The sequence below is a fragment of the Electrophorus electricus genome, chromosome 5 (genome assembly GCF_041902795.1).
Source record: "Electrophorus electricus isolate QZ-2024a chromosome 5, ASM4190279v1, whole genome shotgun sequence".
Taxonomy (NCBI): domain Eukaryota; kingdom Metazoa; phylum Chordata; class Actinopteri; order Gymnotiformes; family Gymnotidae; genus Electrophorus; species Electrophorus electricus.
The window spans coordinates 20,153,211-20,176,847 of NC_137501.1; the positions used below are offsets into that span (position 1 = coordinate 20,153,211).

Below are 23,637 nucleotides of genomic sequence, written 5' to 3' on the forward strand. Positions count from 1 at the left end.
GCAGCCTGTATTGATGGATCAGATTCGATTAACCTTTTGTGAGGAATTCTTAAATGCCTGTGATTTTGGAAAACTAAATGCTGATTATCCTAGCATAGATGGCATTAAGCTAAAGAGATTTCTCGTCAGATAAGTGATTCACCATCAATAAACGAAGACATCACACTTCATTTTTGTTCCTTCCATTAGGTACTGGGATAAGCAATTCATTCTGAATCCAGCAATGCAGGACACCCAGTTGCTTTGTTAAGGTTCCATGGTGTAATGGTTAGCACTCTGGACTCTGAATCCAGTCATCTGAGTTCGACTCTCAGTGGAACCTGTTGAAGTCCCTGTTACCTTGTTTCTGAGACAACATAAAACCAAACCTATCAATTTTATAATGGAAAGGTCTGAATTCTGAAGCCACCAGTACAAACATGTTGTCTTGTTGGTTATGGAGTAAAGGTAAGCATTGTGGACTCTGAAATCAGCTATAAGGAAGAAGGTTTGTTTTGAAGTTTCCACAGTGTAATGCTTAGTAAGCAGTTTTCATTTTAAATTGTCAGAGGTCATGCCTCCGTGGCAGCTTTCTAAACCTGGCTGACATTTTGAGATTATATGGGTTTTCTTGCTACAACTTATTGTAAATGGCAAAAATGTCTGTCACTTGACCAGATTACAAACATGAGACAAAGCAGTTGTTGCCACAATTAGGTCAATGCCTTGCCAATCTGTGTGCTGATGATGCTGGACAAGGTAAACCTACCAAATCATGTCTTACAAAAAAAAGACAGGAGATGTGATATATGGAAAGCACTCTGCCATATTCGGATTACAAACATGAGACAAAGCAGTTTTTGCCAAAATTAGGTCAATGCCTTGCCAATCTGTGTCCTGATGATGTTGGACAAGATAAAGTTATATAAAAGGAACTCATGTCTTACAAAAAAAAGACAGATGTGATATATAGAAAGCACTCTGCCCTCTGAATCTAGCAATACAGAAGACAAAACATTTTTGGATTTATTTTATGATGGAATTGAAAGCACTGTGGACTCTGAATCCAGTGAAACACAAGACAATAAGGCTCGATTTGTTGTTTGCAGATTGGGATTGTAAGCAGGCTTGACACTGAATCCGGCAAAAGTAAAGACACAAAAGATATTTTAAACATTTGTATAATATATTTACACGTACTACGGACACTGAGTCCAGCGATAGAGAAGACACAAAACATATATTTGTTGTTTTGCTTGATGTAACAGTATACACCTGCGGTTGTGATTACATCAATACAAGAAGAGCAAAAGCATTTTTTTGTTGTTTCTGTGGTGTAATAGTTAGCAATCTTGTCTTTGTCTCTGGTGATCCCAGTTCAACTCTTGGTGGAACCTATTGAATGCTTGTTGTTCATTTCAGCTCGCAGGTACTTTCTGGTAGCAAGTTTTTTTAATGGCTGCAGCCTGTATTGATGGATCAGATTCGATTAACCTTTTGTGAGGAATTCTTAAATGCCTGTGATTTTGGAAAACTAAATGCTGATTATCCTAGCATAGATGGCATTAAGCTAAAGAGATTTCTCGTCAGATAAGTGATTCACCATCAATAAACGAAGACATCACACTTCATTTTTGTTCCTTCCATTAGGTACTGGGATAAGCAATTCATTCTGAATCCAGCAATGCAGGACACCCAGTTGCTTTGTTAAGGTTCCATGGTGTAATGGTTAGCACTCTGGACTCTGACTATAGTCATCTGAGTTCGACTCTCAGTGGAACCTGTTGAAGTCCCTGTTATCTTGTTTCTGAGATAATATAAAACCAAACCTGTTATTTTCATAGTGGAAAGGTCTGGATTCTGAAGCCACCAGTACAAACATGTTGTCTTGTTGGTTATGGAGTAAAGGTAAGCATTGTGGACTCTGAAATCAGCTATAAGGAAGAAGGTTTGTTTTGAAGTTTCCACAGTGTAATGCTTAGTAAGCAGTTTTCATTTTAAATTGTCAGAGGTCATGCCTCCGTGGCAGCTTTCTAAACCTGGCTGAAATTTTGAGATTATATGGGTTTTCTTGCTACAACTTATTGTAAATGGCAAAAATGTCTGTCACTTGACCAGATTAAAAACATTTGACAAAGCAGTTGTTGCCACAATTAGGTCAATGCCTTGCCAATCTGTGTGCTGATGATGCTGGACAAGGTAAACCTACCAAATCATGTCTTACAAAAAAAAGACAGGAGATGTGATATATGGAAAGCACTCTGCCATATACGGATTACAAACATGAGACAAAGCAGTTGTTGCCAAAATTAGGTCAATGCCTTGCCAATCTGTGTCCTGATGATGTTGGACAAGATAAAGTTATATAAAAGGAACTCATGTCTTACAAAAAAAAGACAGATGTGATATATAGAAAGCACTCTGCCCTCTGAATCTAGCAATACAGAAGACAAAACATTTTTGGATTTGTTTTATGATGGAATTGAAAGGACTGTGGACTCTGAATCCAGTGAAACACAAGACAATAAGGCTCGATTTGTTGTTTGCAGATTGGGATTGTAAGCAGGCTTGACACTGAATCCAGCAAAAGTAAAGACACAAAAGATATTTTAAACATTTGTATAATATATTTGCAAGTACTATGGACACTGAATCCAGCGATACAGAAGACACGAAACATATTTTTGTTGTTTTGCTTGATGTAACAGTATACACCTGCGGTTGTGATTACATCAATACAAGAAGAGCAAAAGCATTTTTTTGTTGTTTCTGTGGTGTAATACTTAGCAATCTGGTCTTTGTCTCTGGTGATCCCAGTTCAACTCTTGGTGGAACCTATTGAATGCTTGTTATTCATTTCAGCTCGCAGGTACTTTCTGGTAGCAAGTTTTTTTAATGGCTGCAGCCTGTATTGATGGATCAGATTCGATTAACCTTTTGTGAGGAATTCTTAAATGCCTGTGATTTTGGAAAACTAAATGCTGATTATCCTAGCATAGATGGCATTAAGCTAAAGAGATTTCTCGTCAGATAAGTGATTCACCATCAATAAACGAAGACATCACACTTCATTTTTGTTCCTTCCATTAGGTACTGGGACAAGCAATTCATTCTGAATCCAGCAATGCAGGCCACCCAGTTGTTTGGTTAAGCTTCCTTGGTGTAATGGTTAGCACTCTGGACTCTGAATCCAGTCATCTGAGTTCGACTCTCAGTGGAACCTGTTGAAGTCCTTGTTTCTGAGATAATATAATCCAAACCTATTGTTTTCATAATGGAAAGGTCTGGATTCTGAAGCCACCAGTACAAACATGTTGTCTTGTTGGTTATGGAGTAAAGGTAAGCATTGTGGACTCTGAAATCAGCTATAAGGAAAAAGGGTTCTTTTGAAGTTTCCACAGTGTAATGCTTAGTAAGCACGTTTCATTTTAATTGTCAGAGGTCATGCCTCAGTGGCACCTTTCTAAACCTGGCTGACATTTTGAGATTATATGGGTTTTCTTGCTACAATTTATTGTAAATGGCAAAAATGTCTGTCACTTGACCAGATTACAAACATGAGACAAAGCAGTTGTTGCCACAATTAGGTCAATGCCTTGCCAATCTGTGTGCTGATGATGCTGGACAAGGTAAACCTACCAAATCATGTCTTACAAAAAAAAGACAGGAGATGTGATATATGGAAAGCACTCTGCCATATACGGATTACAAACATGAGACAAAGCAGTTGTTGCCAAAATTAGGTCAATGCCTTGCCAATCTGTGTCCTGATGATGTTGGACAAGATAAAGTTATATAAAAGGAACTCATGTCTTACAAAAAAAAGACAGATGTGATATATAGAAAGCACTCTGCCCTCTGAATCTAGCAATACAGAAGACAAAACATTTTTGGATTTGTTTTATGATGGAATTGAAAGCACTGTGGACTCTGAATCCAGTGAAACACAAGACAATAAGGCTCGATTTGTTGTTTGCAGATTGTGATTGTAAGCAGGCTTGACACTGAATCCGGCAAAAGTAAAGACACAAAAGATATTTTAAATGTTTGTATAATATATTTGCAAGTACTGCGGACACTGAGTCCAGCGAAAAAGAAGACACAAAACATATTTTTGTTGTTTTGCTTGATGTAACAGTATACACCTGCGGTTGTGATTACATCAATACAAGAAGAGCAAAAACATTTTTTTGTCGTGTCTGTGGTGTAATAGTTAGCAATCTGGTCTTTGTCTCTGGTGATCCCAGTTCAGCTCTTGGTGGAATCTATTGAATGCTTGTTGTTCATTTCAGCTCGCAGGTACTTTCTGGTAGCAAGTTTTTTTAATGGCTGCAGCCTGTATTGATGGATCAGATTCGATTAACCTTTTGTGAGGAATTCTTAAATGCCTGTGATTTTGGAAAACTAAATGCTGATTATCCTAGCATAGATGGCATTAAGCTAAAGAGATTTCTCGTCAGATAAGTGATTCACCATCAATAAACGAAGACATCACACTTCATTTTTGTTCCTTCCATTAGGTACTGGGATAAGCAATTCATTCTGAATCCAGCAATGCAGGATACCCAGTTGCTTGGTTAAGGTTAAATGGTGTAATGGTTAGCACTCTGGACTCTGAATCCAGTCATCTGAGTTCGACTCTCAGTGGAACCTGTTGAAGTCCCTGTTACCTTGTTTCTGAGATAATATAAAACCAAACCTATTATTTTCATAATGGAAAGGTCTGGATTCTGAAGCCACCAGTACAAACATGTTGTCTTGTTGGTTATGGAGTAAAGGTAAGCATTGTGGACTCTGAAATCAGCTATGAGGAAAAAGCGTTCTTTTGAAGTTTCCACAGTGTAATGCTTAGTAAGCACTTTTCATTTTAATTGTCAGAGGTCATGCCTCCGTGGCACCTTTCTAAACCTGGCTGACATTTTGAGATTATATGGGTTTTCTTGCTACAACTTATTGTAAATGGCAAAAATGTCTGTCACTTGACCAGATTAAAAACATTTGACAAAGCAGTTGTTGCCACAATTAGGTCAATGCCTTGCCAATCTGTGTGCTGATGATGCTGGACAAGGTAAACCTACCAAATCATGTCTTACAAAAAAAAGACAGGAGATGTGATATATGGAAAGCACTCTGCCATATACAGATTACAAACATGAGACAAAGCAGTTGTTGCCACAATTAGGTCAATGCCTTGCCAATCTGTGTCCTGATGATGTTGGACAAGATAAAGTTATATAAAAGGAACTCATGTCTTACAAAAAAAAGACAGATGTGATATATAGAAAGCATTCTGCCCTCTGAATCTAGCAATACAGAAGACAAAACATTTTTGGATTTGTTTTATGATGGAATTGAAAGCACTGTGGACTCTGAATCCAGTGAAACACAAGACAATATGGCTCGATTTGTTGTTTGCAGATTGTGATTGTAAGCAGGCTTGACACTGAATCCGGCAAAAGTAAAGACACAAAAGATATTTTAAATGTTTGTATAATGTATTTGCAAGTACTGCGGACACTGAGTCCAGCGATAAAGAAGACACAAAACATATTTTTGTTGTTTTGCTTGATGTAACAGTATACACCTGCGGTTGTGATTACATCAATACAAGAAGAGCAAAAGCATTTTTTTGTCGTGTCTGTGGTGTAATAGTTAGCAATCTGGTCTTTGTCTCTGGTGATCCCAGTTCAGCTCTTGGTGGAACCTATTGAATGCTTGTTGTTCATTTCAGCTCGCAGGTACTTTCTGGTAGCAAGTTTTTTTAATGGCTGCAGCCTGTATTGATGGATCAGATTCGATTAACCTTTTGTGAGGAATTCTTAAATGCCTGTGATTTTGGAAAACTAAATGCTGATTATCCTAGCATAGATGGCATTAAGCTAAAGAGATTTCTCGTCAGATAAGTGATTCACCATCAATAAACGAAGACATCACACTTCATTTTTGTTCCTTCCATTAGGTACTGGGACAAGCAATTCATTCTGAATCCAGCAATGCAGGCCACCCAGTTGTTTGGTTAAGCTTCCTTGGTGTAATGGTTAGCACTCTGGACTCTGAATCCAGTCATCTGAGTTCGACTCTCAGTGGAACCTGTTGAAGTCCCTGTTACCTTGTTTCTGATATAATATAAAACCAAACCTATTATTTTCATAATGGAAAGGTCTGGATTCTGAAGCCACCAGTACAAACATGTTGTCTTGTTGGTTATGGAGTAAAGGTAAGCATTGTGGACTCTGAAATCAGCTATGAGGAAAAAGCGTTCTTTTGAAGTTTCCACAGTGTAATGCTTAGTAAGCACTTTTCATTTTAATTGTCAGAGGTCATGCCTCCGTGGCACCTTTCTAAACCTGGCTGACATTTTGAGATTATATGGGTTTTCTTGCTACAACTTATTGTAAATGGCAAAAATGTCTGTCACTTGACCAGATTAAAAACATTTGACAAAGCAGTTGTTGCCACAATTAGGTCAATGCCTTGCCAATCTGTGTGCTGATGATGCTGGACAAGGTAAACCTACCAAATCATGTCTTACAAAAAAAAGACAGGAGATGTGATATATGGAAAGCACTCTGCCATATACAGATTACAAACATGAGACAAAGCAGTTGTTGCCACAATTAGGTCAATGCCTTGCCAATCTGTGTCCTGATGATGTTGGACAAGATAAAGTTATATAAAAGGAACTCATGTCTTACAAAAAAAAGACAGATGTGATATATAGAAAGCATTCTGCCCTCTGAATCTAGCAATACAGAAGACAAAACATTTTTGGATTTGTTTTATGATGGAATTGAAAGCACTGTGGACTCTGAATCCAGTGAAACACAAGACAATATGGCTCGATTTGTTGTTTGCAGATTGTGATTGTAAGCAGGCTTGACACTGAATCCGGCAAAAGTAAAGACACAAAAGATATTTTAAATGTTTGTATAATGTATTTGCAAGTACTGCGGACACTGAGTCCAGCGATAAAGAAGACACAAAACATATTTTTGTTGTTTTGCTTGATGTAACAGTATACACCTGCGGTTGTGATTACATCAATACAAGAAGAGCAAAAGCATTTTTTTGTCGTGTCTGTGGTGTAATAGTTAGCAATCTGGTCTTTGTCTCTGGTGATCCCAGTTCAGCTCTTGGTGGAACCTATTGAATGCTTGTTGTTCATTTCAGCTCGCAGGTACTTTCTGGTAGCAAGTTTTTTTAATGGCTGCAGCCTGTATTGATGGATCAGATTCGATTAACCTTTTGTGAGGAATTCTTAAATGCCTGTGATTTTGGAAAACTAAATGCTGATTATCCTAGCATAGATGGCATTAAGCTAAAGAGATTTCTCGTCAGATAAGTGATTCACCATCAATAAACGAAGACATCACACTTCATTTTTGTTCCTTCCATTAGGTACTGGGACAAGCAATTCATTCTGAATCCAGCAATGCAGGCCACCCAGTTGTTTGGTTAAGCTTCCTTGGTGTAATGGTTAGCACTCTGGACTCTGAATCCAGTCATCTGAGTTCGACTCTCAGTGGAACCTGTTGAAGTCCCTGTTACCTTGTTTCTGAGATAATATAATCCAAACCTATTGTTTTCATAATGGAAAGGTCTGGATTCTGAAGCCACCAGTACAAACATGTTGTCTTGTTGGTTATGGAGTAAAGGTAAGCATTGTGGACTCTGAAATCAGCTATAAGGAAGAAGGTTTGTTTTGAAGTTTCCACAGTGTAATGCTTAGTAAGCAGTTTTCATTTTAAATTGTCAGAGGTCATGCCTCCGTGGCAGCTTTCTAAACCTGGCTGACATTTTGAGATTATATGGGTTTTCTTGCTACAACTTATTGTAAATGGCAAAAATGTCTGTCACTTGACCAGATTACAAACATGAGACAAAGCAGTTGTTGCCACAATTAGGTCAATGCCTTGCCAATCTGTGTGCTGATGATGTTGGACAAGGTAAACCTACCAAATCATGTCTTACAAAAAAAAGACAGGAGATGTGATATATGGAAAGCACTCTGCCATATACGGATTACAAACATGAGACAAAGCAGTTTTTGCCAAAATTAGGTCAATGCCTTGCCAATCTGTGTCCTGATGATGTTGGACAAGATAAAGTTATATAAAAGGAACTCATGTCTTACAAAAAAAAGACAGATGTGATATATAGAAAGCACTCTGCCCTCTGAATCTAGCAATACAGAAGACAAAACATTTTTGGATTTATTTTATGATGGAATTGAAAGCACTGTGGACTCTGAATCCAGTGAAACACAAGACAATAAGGCTCGATTTGTTGTTTGCAGATTGGGATTGTAAGCAGGCTTGACACTGAATCCGGCAAAAGTAAAGACACAAAAGATATTTTAAACATTTGTATAATATATTTACACGTACTACGGACACTGAGTCCAGCGATAGAGAAGACACAAAACATATATTTGTTGTTTTGCTTGATGTAACAGTATACACCTGCGGTTGTGATTACATCAATACAAGAAGAGCAAAGCATTTTTTTGTTGTTTCTGTGGTGTAATAGTTAGCAATCTTGTCTTTGTCTCTGGTGATCCCAGTTCAACTCTTGGTGGAACCTATTGAATGCTTGTTGTTCATTTCAGCTCGCAGGTACTTTCTGGTAGCAAGTTTTTTTAATGGCTGCAGCCTGTATTGATGGATCAGATTCGATTAACCTTTTGTGAGGAATTCTTAAATGCCTGTGATTTTGGAAAACTAAATGCTGATTATCCTAGCATAGATGGCATTAAGCTAAAGAGATTTCTCGTCAGATAAGTGATTCACCATCAATAAACGAAGACATCACACTTCATTTTTGTTCCTTCCATTAGGTACTGGGATAAGCAATTCATTCTGAATCCAGCAATGCAGGACACCCAGTTGCTTTGTTAAGGTTCCATGGTGTAATGGTTAGCACTCTGGACTCTGAATCCAGTCATCTGAGTTCGACTCTCAGTGGAACCTGTTGAAGTCCCTGTTACCTTGTTTCTGAGACAACATAAAACCAAACCTATCAATTTTATAATGGAAAGGTCTGAATTCTGAAGCCACCAGTACAAACATGTTGTCTTGTTGGTTATGGAGTAAAGGTAAGCATTGTGGACTCTGAAATCAGCTATAAGGAAGAAGGTTTGTTTTGAAGTTTCCACAGTGTAATGCTTAGTAAGCAGTTTTCATTTTAAATTGTCAGAGGTCATGCCTCCGTGGCAGCTTTCTAAACCTGGCTGACATTTTGAGATTATATGGGTTTTCTTGCTACAACTTATTGTAAATGGCAAAAATGTCTGTCACTTGACCAGATTACAAACATGAGACAAAGCAGTTGTTGCCACAATTAGGTCAATGCCTTGCCAATCTGTGTGCTGATGATGCTGGACAAGGTAAACCTACCAAATCATGTCTTACAAAAAAAAGACAGGAGATGTGATATATGGAAAGCACTCTGCCATATTCGGATTACAAACATGAGACAAAGCAGTTTTTGCCAAAATTAGGTCAATGCCTTGCCAATCTGTGTCCTGATGATGTTGGACAAGATAAAGTTATATAAAAGGAACTCATGTCTTACAAAAAAAAGACAGATGTGATATATAGAAAGCACTCTGCCCTCTGAATCTAGCAATACAGAAGACAAAACATTTTTGGATTTATTTTATGATGGAATTGAAAGCACTGTGGACTCTGAATCCAGTGAAACACAAGACAATAAGGCTCGATTTGTTGTTTGCAGATTGGGATTGTAAGCAGGCTTGACACTGAATCCGGCAAAAGTAAAGACACAAAAGATATTTTAAACATTTGTATAATATATTTACACGTACTACGGACACTGAGTCCAGCGATAGAGAAGACACAAAACATATATTTGTTGTTTTGCTTGATGTAACAGTATACACCTGCGGTTGTGATTACATCAATACAAGAAGAGCAAAAGCATTTTTTTGTTGTTTCTGTGGTGTAATAGTTAGCAATCTTGTCTTTGTCTCTGGTGATCCCAGTTCAACTCTTGGTGGAACCTATTGAATGCTTGTTGTTCATTTCAGCTCGCAGGTACTTTCTGGTAGCAAGTTTTTTTAATGGCTGCAGCCTGTATTGATGGATCAGATTCGATTAACCTTTTGTGAGGAATTCTTAAATGCCTGTGATTTTGGAAAACTAAATGCTGATTATCCTAGCATAGATGGCATTAAGCTAAAGAGATTTCTCGTCAGATAAGTGATTCACCATCAATAAACGAAGACATCACACTTCATTTTTGTTCCTTCCATTAGGTACTGGGATAAGCAATTCATTCTGAATCCAGCAATGCAGGACACCCAGTTGCTTGGTTAAGGTTCCATGGTGTAATGGTTAGCACTCTGGACTCTGAATCCAGTCATCTGAGTTCGACTCTCAGTGGAACCTGTTGAAGTCCCTGTTACCTTGTTTCTGAGATAATATAATCCAAACCTATTGTTTTCATAATGGAAAGGTCTGGATTCTGAAGCCACCAGTACAAACATGTTGTCTTGTTGGTTATGGAGTAAAGGTAAGCATTGTGGACTCTGAAATCAGCTATAAGGAAAAAGGGTTCTTTTGAAGTTTCCACAGTGTAATGCTTAGTAAGCACGTTTCACTTTAATTGTCAGAGGTCATGCCTCAGTGGCACCTTTCTAAACCTGGCTGACATTTTGAGATTATATGGGTTTTCTTGCTACAATTTATTGTAAATGGCAAAAATGTCTGTCACTTGACCAGATTACAAACATGAGACAAAGCAGTTGTTGCCACAATTAGGTCAATGCCTTGCCAATCTGTGTGCTGATGATGCTGGACAAGGTAAACCTACCAAAACATGTCTTACAAAAAAAAGACAGGAGATGTGATATATGGAAAGCACTCTGCCATATACGGATTACAAACATGAGACAAAGCAGTTGTTGCCAAAATTAGGTCAATTTCTTGCCAATCTGTGTCCTGATGATGTTGGACAAGATAAAGTTATATAAAAGGAACTCATGTCTTACAAAAAAAAGACAGATGTGATATATAGAAAGCACTCTGCCCTCTGAATCTAGCAATACAGAAGACAAAACATTTTTGGATTTATTTTATGATGGAATTGAAAGCACTGTGGACTCTGAATCCAGTGAAACACAAGACAATAAGGCTCGATTTGTTGTTTGCAGATTGGGATTGTAAGCAGGCTTGACACTGAATCCGGCAAAAGTAAAGACACAAAAGATATTTTAAACATTTGTATAATATATTTGCAAGTACTACGGACACTGAGTCCAGCGATAGAGAAGACACAAAACATATATTTGTTGTTTTGCTTGATGTAACAGTATACACCTGCGGTTGTGATTACATCAATACAAGAAGAGCAAAAGCATTTTTTTGTTGTTTCTGTGGTGTAATAGTTAGCAATCTTGTCTTTGTATCTGGTGATCGCAGTTCAACTCTTGGTGGAACCTATTGAATGCTTGTTGTTCATTTCAGCTCGCAGGTACTTTCTGGTAGCAAGTTTTTTTAATGGCTGCAGCCTGTATTGATGGATCAGATTCGATTAACCTTTTGTGAGGAATTCTTAAATGCCTGTGATTTTGGAAAACTAAATGCTGATTATCCTAGCATAGATGGCATTAAGCTAAAGAGATTTCTCGTCAGATAAGTGATTCACCATCAATAAACGAAGACATCACACTTCATTTTTGTTCCTTCCATTAGGTACTGGGATAAGCAATTCATTCTGAATCCAGCAATGCAGGACACCCAGTTGCTTGGTTAAGGTTCCATGGTGTAATGCTTAGCACTCTGGACTCTGAATCCAGTCATCTGAGTTCGACTCTCAGTGGAACCTGTTGAAGTCCCTGTTACCTTGTTTCTGAGATAATATAATCCAAACCTATTGTTTTCATAATGGAAAGGTCTGGATTCTGAAGCCACCAGTACAAACATGTTGTCTTGTTGGTTATGGAGTAAAGGTAAGCATTGTGGACTCTGAAATCAGCTATAAGGAAAAAGGGTTCTTTTGAAGTTTCCACAGTGTAATGCTTAGTAAGCACGTTTCATTTTAATTGTCAGAGGTCATGCCTCAGTGGCACCTTTCTAAACCTGGCTGACATTTTGAGATTATATGGGTTTTCTTGCTACAATTTATTGTAAATGGCAAAAATGTCTGTCACTTGACCAGATTACAAACATGAGACAAAGCAGTTGTTGCCACAATTAGGTCAATGCCTTGCCAATCTGTGTGCTGATGATGCTGGACAAGGTAAACCTACCAAATCATGTCTTACAAAAAAAAGACAGGAGATGTGATATATGGAAAGCACTCTGCCATATACGGATTACAAACATGAGACAAAGCAGTTGTTGCCAAAATTAGGTCAATTTCTTGCCAATCTGTGTCCTGATGATGTTGGACAAGATAAAGTTATATAAAAGGAACTCATGTCTTACAAAAAAAAGACAGATGTGATATATAGAAAGCACTCTGCCCTCTGAATCTAGCAATACAGAAGACAAAACATTTTTGGATTTGTTTTATGATGGAATTGAAAGCACTGTGGACTCTGAATCCAGTGAAACACAAGACAATAAGGCTCGATTTGTTGTTTGCAGATTGTGATTGTAAGCAGGCTTGACACTGAATCCGGCAAAAGTAAAGACACAAAAGATATTTTAAATGTTTGTATAATATATTTGCAAGTACTGCGGACACTGAGTCCAGCGAAAAAGAAGACACAAAACATATTTTTGTTGTTTTGCTTGATGTAACAGTATACACCTGCGGTTGTGATTACATCAATACAAGAAGAGCAAAAACATTTTTTTGTCGTGTCTGTGGTGTAATAGTTAGCAATCTGGTCTTTGTCTCTGGTGATCCCAGTTCAGCTCTTGGTGGAATCTATTGAATGCTTGTTGTTCATTTCAGCTCGCAGGTACTTTCTGGTAGCAAGTTTTTTTAATGGCTGCAGCCTGTATTGATGGATCAGATTCGATTAACCTTTTGTTAGGAATTCTTAAATGCCTGTGATTTTGGAAAACTAAATGCTGATTATCCTAGCATAGATGGCATTAAGCTAAAGAGATTTCTCGTCAGATAAGTGATTCACCATCAATAAACGAAGACATCACACTTCATTTTTGTTCCTTCCATTAGGTACTGGGATAAGCAATTCATTCTGAATCCAGCAATGCAGGACACCCAGTTGCTTGGTTAAGGTTCAATGGTGTAATGGTTAGCACTCTGGACTCTGAATCCAGTCATCTGAGTTCGACTCTCAGTGGAACCTGTTGAAGTCCCTGTTACCTTGTTTCTGAGATAATATAAAACCAAACCTATTATTTTCATAATGGAAAGGTCTGGATTCTGAAGCCACCAGTACAAACATGTTGTCTTGTTGGTTATGGAGTAAAGGTAAGCATTGTGGACTCTGAAATCAGCTATGAGGAAAAAGCGTTCTTTTGAAGTTTCCACAGTGTAATGCTTAGTAAGCACTTTTCATTTTAATTGTCAGAGGTCATGCCTCCGTGGCACCTTTCTAAACCTGGCTGACATTTTGAGATTATATGGGTTTTCTTGCTACAACTTATTGTAAATGGCAAAAATGTCTGTCACTTGACCAGATTAAAAACATGAGACAAAGCAGTTGTTGCCACAATTAGGTCAATGCCTTGCCAATCTGTGTGCTGATGATGCTGGACAAGGTAAACCTACCAAATCATGTCTTACAAAAAAAAGACAGTAGATGTGATATATGGAAAGCACTCTGCCATATACGGATTACAAACATGAGACAAAGCAGTTGTTGCCAAAATTAGGTCAATGCCTTGCCAATCTGTGTCCTGATGATGTTGGACAAGATAAATTTATATAAAAGGAACTCATGTCTTACAAAAAAAAGACAGATGTGATATATAGAAAGCACTCTGCCCTCTGAATCTAGCAATACAGAAGTCAAAACATTTTTGGATTTGTTTTATGATGGAATTGAAAGCACTGTGGACTCTGAATCCAGTGAAACACAAGACAATATGGCTCGATTTGTTGTTTGCAGATTGTGATTGTAAGCAGGCTTGACACTGAATCCGGCAAAAGTAAAGACACAAAAGATATTTTAAATGTTTGTATAATATATTTGCAAGTACTGCGGACACTGAGTCCAGCGATAAAGAAGACACAAAACATATTTTTGTTGTTTTGCTTGATGTAACAGTATACACCTGCGGTTGTGATTACATCAATACAAGAAGAGTAAAAGCATTTTTTTGTTGTGTCTGTGGTGTAATAGTTAGCAATCTGGTCTTTGTCTCTGGTGATCCCAGTTCAGCTCTTGGTGGAACCTATTGAATGCTTGTTGTTCATTTCAGCTCGCAGGTACTTTCTGGTAGCAAGTTTTTTTAATGGCTGCAGCCTGTATTGATGGATCAGATTCGATTAACCTTTTGTGAGGAATTCTTAAATGCCTGTGATTTTGGAAAACTAAATGCTGATTATCCTAGCATAGATGGCATTAAGCTAAAGAGATTTCTCGTCAGATAAGTGATTCACCATCAATAAACGAAGACATCACACTTCATTTTTGTTCCTTCCATTAGGTACTGGGATAAGCAATTCATTCTGAATCCAGCAATGCAGGACACCCAGGTGCTTAATTAAGGTAAACCTACCAAATCATGTCTTACAAAAAAAAGACAGTAGATGTGATATATGGAAAGCACTCTGCCATATACGGATTACAAACATGAGACAAAGCAGTTGTTGCCAAAATTAGGTGAGGAATTCTTAAATGCCTGTGATTTTGGAAAACTAAATGCTGATTATCCTAGCATAGATGGCATTAAGCTAAAGAGATTTCTCGTCAGATAAGTGATTCACCATCAATAAACGAAGACATCACACTTCATTTTTGTTCCTTCCATTAGGTACTGTGATAAGCAATTCATTCTGAATCCAGCAATGCAGGACACCCAGTTGCTTGGTTAAGGTTCCATGGTGTAATGGTTAGCACTCTGGACTCTGAGTTCGACTCTCAGTGGAACCTGTTGAAGTCCCTGTTACCTTGTTTCTGAGATAATATAAAACCAAACCTATTATTTTCATAATGGAAAGGTCTGGATTCTGAAGCCACCAGTACAAACATGTTGTCTTGTTGGTTATGGAGTAAAGGTAAGCATTGTGGACTCTGAAATCAGCTATAAGGAAAAAGGGTTCTTTTGAAGTTTCCACAGTGTAATGCTTAGTAAGCACTTTTCATTTTAATTGTCAGAGGACATGCCTCCGTGGCACCTTTCTAAACCTGGCTGACATTTTGAGATTATATGGGTTTTCTTGCTACAACTTATTGTAAATGGCAAAAATGTCTGTCACTTGACAAGATTACAAACATGAGACAAAGCAGTTGTTGCCACAATTAGGTCAATGCCTTGCCAATCTGTGTGCTGATGATGCTGGACAAGGTAAACCTACCAAATCATGTCTTACAAAAAAAAGACAGGAGATGTGATATATGGAAAGCACTCTGCCATATACGGATTACAAACATGAGACAAAGCAGTTGTTGCCAAAATTAGGACAATGCCTTGCCAATCTGTGTCCTGATGATGTTGGACAAGATAAAGTTATATAAAAGGAACTCATGTCTTACAAAAAAAAAGACAGATGTGATATATAGAAAGCACTCTGCCCTCTGAATCTAGCAATACAGAAGACAAAACATTTTTGGATTTGTTTTATGATGGAATTGAAAGGACTGTGGACTCTGAATCCAGTGAAACACAAGACAATAAGGCTCGATTTGTTGTTTGCAGATTGGGATTGTAAGCAGGTTTGACACTGAATCCGGCAAAAGTAAAGACACAAAAGATATTTTAAACGTTTGTATAATATATTTGCAAGTACTATGGACACTGAATCCAGCGATACAGAAGACACGAAACATATTTTTGTTGTTTTGCTTGATGTAACAGTATACACCTGCGGTTGTGATTACATCAATACAAGAAGAGCAAAAGCATTTTTTTGTTGTTTCTGTGGTGTAATAGTTAGCAATCTGGTCTTTGTCTCTGGTGATCCCAGTTCAGCTCTTGGTGGAACCTATTGAATGCTTGTTGTTCATTTCAGCTCGCAGGTACTTTCTGGTAGCAAGTTTTTTTAATTGCTGCAGCCTGTATTGATGGATCAGATTCGATTAACCTTTTGTGAGGAATTCTTAAATGCCTGTGATTTTGGAAAACTAAATGCTGATTATCCTAGCATAGATGGCATTAAGCTAAAGAGATTTCTCGTCAGATAAGTGATTCACCATCAATAAACGAAGACATCACACTTCATTTTTGTTCCTTCCATTAGGTACTGGGACAAGCAATTCATTCTGAATCCAGCAATGCAGGCCACCCAGTTGTTTGGTTAAGCTTCCATGGTGTAATGGTTAGCACTCTGGACTCTGAATCCAGTCATCTGAGTTTGACTCTCAGTGGAACCTGTTGAAGTCCTTGTTTCTGAGACAACATAAAACCAAACCTATCAATTTTATAATGGAAAGGTCTGAATTCTGAAGCCACCAGTACAAACATGTTGTCTTGTTGGTTATGGAGTAAAGGTAAGCATTGTGGACTCTGAAATCAGCTATAAGGAAGAAGGTTTGTTTTGAAGTTTCCACAGTGTAATGCTTAGTAAGCAGTTTTCATTTTAAATTGTCAGAGGTCATGCCTCTGTGGCAGCTTTCTAAACCTGGCTGACATTTTGAGATTATATGGGTTTTCTTGCTACAACTTATTGTAAATGGCAAAAATGTCTGTCACTTGACCAGATTAAAAACATGAGACAAAGCAGTTGTTGCCACAATTAGGTCAATGCCTTGCCAATCTGTGTGCTGATGATGCTGGACAAGGTAAACCTACCAAATCATGTCTTACAAAAAAAAGACAGGAGATGTGATATATGGAAAGCACTCTGCCATATACGGATTACAAACATGAGACAAAGCAGTTTTTGGCAAAATTAGGTCAATGCCTTGCCAATCTGTGTCCTGATGATGTTGGACAAGATAAAGTTATATAAAAGGAACTCATGTTTTACAAAAAAAAGACAGATGTGATATATAGAAAGCACTCTGCCCTCTGAATCTAGCAATACAGAAGACAAAACATTTTTGGATTTGTTTTATGATGGAATTGAAAGCACTGTGGACTCTGAATCCAGTGAAACACAAGACAATAAGGCTCGATTTGTTGTTTGCAGATTGGGATTGTAAGCAGGTTTGACACTGAATCCGGCAAAAGTAAAGACACAAAACATATTTTAAACGTTTGTATAATATATTTGCAAGTACTATGGACACTGAATCCAGCGATACAGAAGACACGAAACATATTTTTGTTGTTTTGCTTGATGTAACAGTATACACCTGCGGTTGTGATTACATCAATACAAGAAGAGCAAAAGCATTTTTTTGTTGTTTCTGTGGTGTAATAGTTAGCAATCTGGTCTTTGTCTCTGGTGATCCCAGTTCAGCTCTTGGTGGAACCTATTGAATGCTTGTTGTTCATTTCAGCTCGCAGGTACTTTCTGGTAGCAAGTTTTTTTAATTGCTGCAGCCTGTATTGATGGATCAGATTCGATTAACCTTTTGTGAGGAATTCTTAAATGCCTGTGATTTTGGAAAACTAAATGCTGATTATCCTAGCATAGATGGCATTAAGCTAAAGAGATTTCTCGTCAGATAAGTGATTCACCATCAATAAACGAAGACATCACACTTCATTTTTGTTCCTTCCATTAGGTACTGGGACAAGCAATTCATTCTGAATCCAGCAATGCAGGCCACCCAGTTGTTTGGTTAAGCTTCCATGGTGTAAGGGTTAGCACTCTGGACTCTGAATCCAGTCATCTGAGTTTGACTCTCAGTGGAACCTGTTGAAGTCCTTGTTTCTGAGACAACATAAAACCAAACCTATCAATTTTATAATGGAAAGGTCTGAATTCTGAAGCCACCAGTACAAACATGTTGTCTTGTTGGTTATGGAGTAAAGGTAAGCATTGTGGACTCTGAAATCAGCTATAAGGAAGAAGGTTTGTTTTGAAGTTTCCACAGTGTAATGCTTAGTAAGCAGTTTTCATTTTAAATTGTCAGAGGTCATGCCTCTGTGGCAGCTTTCTAAACCTGGCTGACATTTTGAGATTATATGGGTTTTCTTGCTACAACTTATTGTAAATGGCAAAAATGTCTGTCACTTGACCAGATTAAAAACATGAGACAAAGCAGTTGTTGCCACAATTAGGTCAATGCCTTGCCAATCTGTGTGCTGATGATGCTGGACAAGGTAAACCTACCAAATCATGTCTTACAAAAAAAAGACAGGAGATGTGATATATGGAAAGCACTCTGCCATATACGGATTACAAACATGAGACAAAGCAGTTTTTGGCAAAATTAGGTCAATGCCTTGCCAATCTGTGTCCTGATGATGTTGGACAAGATAAAGTTATATAAAAGGAAATCATGTTTTACAAAAAAAAGACAGATGTGATATATAGAAAGCACTCTGCCCTCTGAATCTAGCAATACAGAAGACAAAACATTTTTGGATTTGTTTTATGATGGAATTGAAAGCACTGTGGACTCTGAATCCAGTGAAACACAAGACAATAAGGCTCGATTTGTTGTTTGCAGATTGGGATTGTAAGCAGGCTTGACACTGAATCCAGCAAAAGTAAAGACACAAAAGATATTTTAAACATTTGTATAATATATTTGCAAGTACTACGGACACTGAGTCCAGCGATAGAGAAGACACAAAACATATATTTGTTGTTTTGCTTGATGTAACAGTATACACCTGCGGTTGTGATTACATCAATACAAGAAGAGCAAAAACATTTTTTTGTTGTTTCTGTGGTGTAATACTTAGCAATCTGGTCTTTGTCTCTGGTGATCCCAGTTCAGCTCTTGGTGGAACCTATTGAATGCTTGTTGTTCATTTCAGCTCGCAGGTACTTTCTGGTAGCAAGTTTTTTTAATTGCTGCAGCCTGTATTGATGGATCAGATTCGATTAACCTTTTGTGAGGAATTCTTAAATGCCTGTGATTTTGGAAAACTAAATGCTGATTATCCTAGCATAGATGGCATTAAGCTAAAGAGATTTCTCGTCAGATAAGTGATTCACCATCAATAAACGAAGACATCACACTTCATTTTTGTTCCTTCCATTAGGTACTGGGACAAGCAATTCATTCTGAATCCAGCAATGCAGGCCACCCAGTTGTTTGGTTAAGCTTCCATGGTGTAATGGTTAGCACTCTGGACTCTGAATCCAGTCATCTGAGTTTGACTCTCAGTGGAACCTGTTGAAGTCCTTGTTTCTGAGACAACATAAAACCAAACCTATCAATTTTATAATGGAAAGGTCTGAATTCTGAAGCCACCAGTACAAACATGTTGTCTTGTTGGTTATGGAGTAAAGGTAAGCATTGTGGACTCTGAAATCAGCTATAAGGAAGAAGGTTTGTTTTGAAGTTTCCACAGTGTAATGCTTAGTAAGCAGTTTTCATTTTAAATTGTCAGAGGTCATGCCTCTGTGGCAGCTTTCTAAACCTGGCTGACATTTTGAGATTATATGGGTTTTCTTGCTACAATTTATTGTAAATGGCAAAAATGTCTGTCACTTGACCAGATTAAAAATATTTGACAAAGCAGTTGTTGCCACAATTAGGTCAATGCCTTGCCAATCTGTGTGCTGATGATGCTGGACAAGGTAAACCTACCAAATCATGTCTTACAAAAAAAAGACAGGAGATGTGATATATGGAAAGCACTCTGCCATATACGGATTACAAACATGAGACAAAGCAGTTTTTGCCAAAATTAGGTCAATGCCTTGCCAATCTGTGTCCTGATGATGTTGGACAAGATAAAGTTATATAAAAGGAACTCATGTTTTACAAAAAAAAGACAGATGTGATATATAGAAAGCACTCTGCCCTCTGAATCTAGCAATACAGAAGACAAAACATTTTTGGATTTGTTTTATGATGGAATTGAAAGCACTGTGGACTCTGAATCCAGTGAAACACAAGACAATAAGGCTCGATTTGTTGTTTGCAGATTGGGATTGTAAGCAGGCTTGACACTGAATCCAGCAAAAGTAAAGACACAAAAGATATTTTAAACATTTGTATAATATATTTGCAAGTACTACGGACACTGAGTCCAGCGATAGAGAAGACACAAAACATATATTTGTTGTTTTGCTTGATGTAACAGTATACACCTGCGGTTGTGATTACATCAATACAAGAAGAGCAAAAACATTTTTTTGTTGTTTCTGTGGTGTAATACTTAGCAATCTGGTCTTTGTCTCTGGTGATCCCAGTTCAGCTCTTGGTGGAACCTATTGAATGCTTGTTGTTCATTTCAACTCGCAGGTACTTTCTGGTAGCAAGTTTTTTTAATGGCTGCAGCCTGTATTGATGGATCAGATTCGATTAACCTTTTGTGAGAAATTCTTAAATGCCTGTGATTTTGGAAAACTAAATGCTGATTATCCTAGCATAGATGGCATTAAGCTAAAGAGATTTCTTGTCAGATAAGTGATTCACCATCAATAAACGAAGACATCACACTTCATTTTTGTTCCTTCCATTAGGTACTGTGATAAGCAATTCATTCTGAATCCAGCAATGCATGACACCCAGTTGCTTGGTTAAGGTTCCATGGTGTAATGGTTAGCACTCTGGACTCTGAATCCAGTCATCTGAGTTCGACTCTCAGTGGAACCTGTTGAAGTCCCTGTTACCTTGTTTCTGAGATAATATAAAACCAAACCTGTTATTTTCATAGTGGAAAGGTCTGGATTCTGAAGCCACCAGTACAAACATGTTGTCTTGTTGGTTATGGAGTAAAGGTAAGCATTGTGGACTCTGAAATCAGCTATAAGGAAAAAGGGTTCTTTTGAAGTTTCCACAGTGTAATGCTTAGTAAGCACTTTTCATTTTAATTGTCAGAGGTCATGCCTCCGTGGCACCTTTCTAAACCTGGCTGACATTTTGAGATTATATGGGTTTTCTTGCTACAATTTATTGTAAATGGCAAAAATGTCTGTCACTTGACCAGATTACAAACATGAGACAAAGCAGTTGTTGCCACAATTAGGTCAATGCCTTGCCAATCTGTGTGCTGATGATGCTGGACAAGGTAAACCTACCAAATCATGTTTTCCAAAAAAAAGACAGGAGATGTGATATATGGAAAGCACTCTGCCATATACGGATTACAAACATGAGACAAAGCAGTTGTTGCCAAAATTAGGTCAATGCCTTGCCAATCTGTGTCCTGATGATGTTGGACAAGATAAAGTTATATAAAAGGAACTCATGTCTTACAAAAAAAAGACAGATGTGATATATAGAAAGCACTCTGCCCTCTGAATCTAGCAATACAGAAGACAAAACATTTTTGGATTTGTTTTATGATGGAATTGAAAGCACTGTGGACTCTGAATCCAGTGAAACACAAGACAATAAGGCTCGATTTGTTGTTTGCAGATTGGGATTGTAAGCAGGCTTGACACTGAATCCAGCAAAAGTAAAGACACAAAAGATAGTTTAAACATTTGTATAATATATTTGCAAGTACTACGGACACTGAGTCCAGCGATAGAGAAGACACAAAACATATATTTGTTGTTTTGCTTGATGTAACAGTATACACCTGCGGTTGTGATTACATCAATACAAGAAGAGCAAAAACATTTTTTTGTTGTTTCTGTGGTGTAATACTTAGCAATCTGGTCTTTGTCTCTGGTGATCCCAGTTCAGCTCTTGGTGGAACCTATTGAATGCTTGTTGTTCATTTCAACTCGCAGGTACTTTCTGGTAGCAAGTTTTTTTAATGGCTGCAGCCTGTATTGATGGATCAGATTCGATTAACCTTTTGTGAGGAATTCTTAAATGCCTGTGATTTTGGAAAACTAAATGCTGATTATCCTAGCATAGATGGCATTAAGCTAAAGAGATTTCTTGTCAGATAAGTGATTCACCATCAATAAACGAAGACATCACACTTCATTTTTGTTCCTTCCATTAGGTACTGTGATAAGCAATTCATTCTGAATCCAGCAATGCATGACACCCAGTTGCTTGGTTAAGGTTCCATGGTGTAATGGTTAGCACTCTGGACTCTGAATCCAGTCATCTGAGTTCAACTCTCAGTGGAACCTGTTGAAGTCCCTGTTACCTTGTTTCTGAGATAATATAAAACCAAACCTGTTATTTTCATAGTGGAAAGGTCTGGATTCTGAAGCCACCAGTACAAACATGTTGTCTTGTTGGTTATGGAGTAAAGGTAAGCATTGTGGACTCTGAAATCAGCTATAAGGAAAAAGGGTTCTTTTGAAGTTTCCACAGTGTAATGCTTAGTAAGCACTTTTCATTTTAATTGTCAGAGGTCATGCCTCCGTGGCACCTTTCTAAACCTGGCTGACATTTTGAGATTATATGGGTTTTCTTGCTACAATTTATTGTAAATGGCAAAAATGTCTGTCACTTGACCAGATTACAAACATGAGACAAAGCAGTTGTTGCCACAATTAGGTCAATGCCTTGCCAATCTGTGTGCTGATGATGCTGGAGAAGGTAAACCTACCAAATCATGTCTTACAAAAAAAAGACAGGAGATGTGATATATGGAAAGCACTCTGCCATATACGGATTACAAACATGAGACAAAGCAGTTGTTGCCAAAATTAGGTCAATGCCTTGCCAATCTGTGTCCTGATGATGTTGGACAAGATAAAGTTATATAAAAGGAACTCATGTCTTACAAAAAAAAGACAGATGTGATATATAGAAAGCACTCTGCCCTCTGAATCTAGCAATACAGAAGACAAAACATTTTTGGATTTGTTTTATGATGGAATTGAAAGCACTGTGGACTCTGAATCCAGTGAAACACCAGACAATAAGGCTCGATTTGTTGTTTGCAGATTGGGATTGTAAGCAGGCTTGACACTGAATCCAGCAAAAGTAAAGACACAAAAGATATTTTAAACATTTGTATAATATATTTGCAAGTACTACGGACACTGAATCCAGCGATACAGAAGACACGAAACATATTTTTGTTGTTTTGCTTGATGTAACAGTATACACCTGCAGTTGTGATTACATCAATACAAGAAGAGCAAAAGCATTTTTTTGTTGTTTCTGTGGTGTAATAGTTAGCAATCTGGTCTTTGTTTCTGGTGATCCCAGTTCAACTCTTGGTGGAACCTATTGAATGCTTGTTGTTCATTTCAGCTCGCAGGTACTTTCTGGTAGCAACTTTTTTTAATTGCTGCAGCCTGTATTGATGGATCAGATTCGATTAACCTTTTGTGAGGAATTCTTAAATGCCTGTGATTTTGGAAAACTAAATGCTGATTATCCTAGCATAGATGGCATTAAGCTAAAGAGATTTCTCGTCAGATAAGTGATTCACCATCAATAAACGAAGACATCACACTTCATTTTTGTTCCTTCCATTAGGTACTGGGACAAGCAATTCATTCTGAATCCAGCAATGCAGGCCACCCAGTTGTTTGGTTAAGCTTCCATGGTGTAATGGTTAGCACTCTGGTCTGAATCCAGTCATCTGAGTTTGACTCTCAGTGGAACCTGTTGAAGTC

General features: G+C 37.8%; 7 non-coding genes across 7 annotated transcripts; all 7 read left to right on the top strand.

The window, feature by feature from the left end:
• The first annotated feature begins 250 nt into the window (after nt 1-250).
• On the top strand, nt 251-322 carry trnaq-cug (transfer RNA glutamine (anticodon CUG)). Its single transcript has one exon. It is a non-coding gene; the product is annotated as a tRNA-Gln (tRNA).
• An 8,554-nt stretch (nt 323-8,876) lies between these two features.
• Nucleotides 8,877-8,948, top strand: trnaq-cug (transfer RNA glutamine (anticodon CUG)). Its single transcript has one exon. It is a non-coding gene; the product is annotated as a tRNA-Gln (tRNA).
• Nucleotides 8,949-10,316: 1,368 nt separating this feature from the next.
• Nucleotides 10,317-10,388, top strand: trnaq-cug (transfer RNA glutamine (anticodon CUG)). Its single transcript has one exon. It is a non-coding gene; the product is annotated as a tRNA-Gln (tRNA).
• Nucleotides 10,389-11,754: 1,366 nt separating this feature from the next.
• trnaq-cug (transfer RNA glutamine (anticodon CUG)) lies at nt 11,755-11,826 on the top strand. Its single transcript has one exon. It is a non-coding gene; the product is annotated as a tRNA-Gln (tRNA).
• Nucleotides 11,827-13,192: 1,366 nt separating this feature from the next.
• On the top strand, nt 13,193-13,264 carry trnaq-cug (transfer RNA glutamine (anticodon CUG)). The gene has a single exon. It is a non-coding gene; the product is annotated as a tRNA-Gln (tRNA).
• Nucleotides 13,265-20,680: 7,416 nt separating this feature from the next.
• On the top strand, nt 20,681-20,752 carry trnaq-cug (transfer RNA glutamine (anticodon CUG)). The gene has a single exon. It is a non-coding gene; the product is annotated as a tRNA-Gln (tRNA).
• A 1,367-nt stretch (nt 20,753-22,119) lies between these two features.
• Nucleotides 22,120-22,191, top strand: trnaq-cug (transfer RNA glutamine (anticodon CUG)). Its single transcript has one exon. It is a non-coding gene; the product is annotated as a tRNA-Gln (tRNA).
• The last annotated feature ends 1,446 nt before the right edge of the window (nt 22,192-23,637 follow it).